Genomic DNA, 4,319 nt, shown 5'->3' with positions numbered 1-4,319 from the left:
TACCGACGAAGTGCAGTGTAGACAAAGCCTTAGACTTGGCAAAACCTAAAAAGGGGATGTATTTGTAGCAGCAATAAAAGGTTTCTTTTTAAATGCAATTTGGAGACCAATGAGCTCCTCTTGAACTAATGATCAAGGAAAATGCTACTGAAGGTAATACTAATGATTTGGACTGTGAAGATTGGTGATCAATTAAAAAAAGGGACATTCTGTAATGTAAAAATTAAGAATTTTTTAAAAATTAAGGAAAAATAAGAAACTCAGCAAGAACTGCAATCCCTTTAGTCAAGTTTTTATCATTTCTTAAATAGGCCATTGAAGTCAATAGCACAAATGAGTTTGAAAAACAGCAGGTCATAGAAAGATATTCAATATGGGTTTGTTAGGACAAGTGTCCACTTCTCAATGAATATTTCCTTTTGTCCGTAAGCAAACTCACATCAAGCCCTCTTATGGACAATTGCTTACAAAATAATGACCATACCTGTGAGGTTAAATGCAAAGAAAAACAACCAGAGAACCGTAACTATTTAAATGCCGCAGTGCTGAATAATAACGTTCATCAAACACACTTGTCCAATCTGGATACACCTTTGGGAATATAGGAATGAGAGATGAGAAAGAGCTATTTATCACTGAATCCACCTCACTTCTACCTCAAAGGGTAGAATATATCCCCACACAGGGAATGTATCAGAGAATTAGATATTCAGTTGATACTTGGTTTTAGCCAGAAATCCACAGAGGTTTTATAGAAAGTTCTGCAGCTGTAATACATGCTTGTGATTGTTAACCCTTCAAGTAACCTGCCTTTCTGTATTTTTAGGGGCTTTTGCTGAGTATACTGGCATTTGGTTGGGTTCAGTGGGAAAATTACAGGACAGAAATGCATGACTCTCCACTATATTCACCCTGAAAAGGGGAATTTCACTTTAAAAAGCGTGCCCCAAAGCCTTTACAAAAACCCCAAAATATCAATGTGTAAGGCAAGCCTAGATCAGGCTTTCAATTCCAACACTCCTTCCCATGCCCTCTCACTCTTCTGGGGGATTTAATGATCTTAATAAGTGTGTTATTAGGGGTAAGTTCCTCCTGTGAGGTGCTGAGTGCCCTTATCTCCCACCCATTTCAATGGAAGTTGTGAGAACTCTGCACTAATCAGAAGGTACCTTGGAGGATCAGAACCAAGAGTATAAACTTCCTGTTGCAGCCCACAATCAATTCAATAGATATGCATAAGTCAGGGAAGGCATAACTGAGTAAAGCCTATGCAAATTCCACCTCTAACAATACTTACTGCACCTGTCAGGGGGAAAAGTATTATCCACAGACAGTACATCATTAAATCCTGATTTTTCCCAAGATACATCTCTCACTGACTTCAGTCAAAATTTGGGGATGCCTTGAACTACTGAAAAATCAGGCTCTTATGTAGATGCAAGTGTATATTTCCACATATCTAGCTTATGTGTCATTAGCAAAACAATGAATCACTCCATTTATCCACAGCTCCCACACCACAGGAACTTACATGATTTTTTCAAAGTGGACCAGGAATTAAATCTTAGTTATATCAGTCTTGCTAGGGCACTAAATATTCCTCTCTTTCAAGGGTGAAATACACAGCACAGGAAGAAGAAAGAGCTTCAAGGGTCATGTCATACAAGTGTTAGTATAATGTTCACATCAGCATCACTGTGGCTTTTTAATTTAAAGCATGTATTCCTCTGAGAATTACCATTATCTCCTTTTTTTTTTAAACACTCTACCTATTTCATTATACAATTCTTTTCAGAGATCTTAAAGTAACTGTCATGGCATCGGAAAAGAAGCATTCCCTACCTTCCCCCCATCCCCCACCCCTTTAAAAGGGCCCGGAGGGGAAAGTCAGCACATGAATTATTATAGCTTTCAATGCGTCTTTTTGAAAGGAGGAGTTAAGTGTTATTTTATATATTTTCCATGCACAATGTCAGTTATTTCTTAGTAAACATATACTGCAGGCTTCAGGCATTTCATCATAAAAGTTTAATTGAAAAGTTGGATTAAATGTAAAAAAAGGAAAAAAATAGAGTGCGGAGAAGACATTTTATAACCATAAACCTTATTTCTAACAGACAGCAAACATGGTCCAAATATAAACAAATAGGGTAGTTACAGATATATTAGGGGGAGGAAAAGTCTAACAATGGGCTAGCTGACCATCAAAAGTAATATATTTTCTCTGAAAAAAAAATACTAATTGCTTTAAAAAAATAAAGCCTAGAATCAGTCACAATAGCTGCCTAGAGTACAACCTTTTAAACAAAACTGAAAGAGCTGCACTTTGTTTACAGTAGGACTCTGAATCTACTGTATTTGTGGCTACCTCATGCCCTCTAGTGGAGTATTGAAGTGTGTGTGTTTTATTTGACTGACAGCAGGGTTCACGTATGCTCTTGTCAGTCCCAACAAATCCTTCTTATTACATCATGAATTTTGATAAGCCCATTAGCCAGCCAAGCAGCCAGGAGTAGAATGCCTTTCCCACTTGATGACTACACAATGAGGAGTAATATATTTTAATTTAAACACCATAAACCTATTGAGTGCTTAATTAACTTTAACCGTCTTTAGGGGAATGAAGCCAATTTGAGGGGGTCAAAAGGAGTTGTTTCAATATCAAACAGTTTTACATAGTCAATCCATTCATTCAGCCTACAGCTACTGATTAACACACAAAATTAACATGTTAGTAAAAATTCATATTCAGGTCTCTGGGGAAATTAAGATGCACATGCACAGAGCATGATTAGCACAACTATTGTTTTCCTCCAACAATATAATTTAATGGGTTTTTAGAATTACAGAAAGAGAGACTCAGTACTGGTTTGAATTGATTATTTACCACAAAGCTTTGAAATATAGAAAAGATAGAAAACATCATGAGCCAAAAGGCCAGCAATAGAGTGAGACAATGTTTCAAAGGGTTTGGTTTGAGTGAGAGAGAGAGGGACTAAGTGTCAGAATCTCCTGCATAATATATTACAGTTACATGGCATGTAGTAAGCCTCTCCAAAAAGCAGTTTCTCTTTCCTCTTGTTTTCTGCTGTCTTCCTTTCCTTCCTCCCTCCCTCCACTCATATGGTATCTCTACATTACTTTTCATTACATTACCAGTCTTACTGAGAGAAGAAGCACCTTGAAGCTTCTCAGTTTGCCTGTAAAATGCTGTGTACATCAGTAATGTTTTAAAAATAGTACTACTACTAAGAGGACAAGGAAATGAGCAGAGTGGACAAACTGGGTGAATGAATGAGAGGTGAAAGTTAAAAATTATTTAGTCAATAATAATTCAAGAATACATAACATTTAGGGCCTGATCCAAAGCACACTGAAGTTAAGACTCCCATTGACTTCAATAGCCTTTGGATCAAGTTCTTATATATACACATTTCATCCACAGATCATGCACACTTTACAAAATAGATAACTATCATTAGTTCTCAGAGGCAGAGGAAAAGTTAACAGCCACTGAGCTACAAAGTGGATGCAGTTGGGCGAGACCAATGGAAGTAGAAGGCAAGCAAGTCAGAGTGCAGAATGTCTTGTCTTCTTCTGTGGGGGTATGTATGTATGGGTATGTATCCTTACAGTTTCAGAGAAAGAAACCATCTAGGCCTAAAACACCCCAAAGCCATTAACAGAAATAAAACCCATTACCGCTTTTCTTACTGCATTCAGGATCAACAAGTGATATGCAGGAGGATTAATTAGCAGGTTAACCAAGGTGGCCACATGCCACACAAATGGTGCATGGGCTTTTTAGGTTTAACAGACCTAGTTGTGCTCTGAAGATAGAATGATAATGATAGGGAATTCTGCCATCATAAATAAAAGCCGTTGTGCATGTGACTGGCAAGAAACTTGCCTATCAAGTGTGAGGCTGTTGGATCTCAGACACTATGTATAGGTTTCTACAGAAGTTTATGGCTATGGCTCTTGTTGAATCCAAAGATGTAAGAAATTTTTATAAGGTATCTCAGAAGGTCAACATAGATTATTAGGAAGAAGGCTTAAATTTAGGGCCTTTATGATATCTTTTTACAGCTTTATCTGGAATTTTCCACAGTCCATGTGCAAAGCCAGACAAATTGAGGAAACCTAAGAGTTTCCAGAGCATGGACAAGAAGATGAAATAGAGAAGAGGGGTTTATGTTTATCTGGTACTGAGGAAGCCTTTGGAAAGGGGAGATAAAAATTAAAACTGGTCAAAAAGAAGTCCATAAATGTGGGCACCCTCTTACAGACAAATTGGGTCAAATTTTCAATCTGGCCTT

Source organism: Eretmochelys imbricata, chromosome 6 (assembly GCF_965152235.1).
Source record: "Eretmochelys imbricata isolate rEreImb1 chromosome 6, rEreImb1.hap1, whole genome shotgun sequence".
Lineage (NCBI taxonomy): Eukaryota > Metazoa > Chordata > Testudines > Cheloniidae > Eretmochelys > Eretmochelys imbricata.
This window is presented reverse-complemented; position numbering follows the sequence as displayed.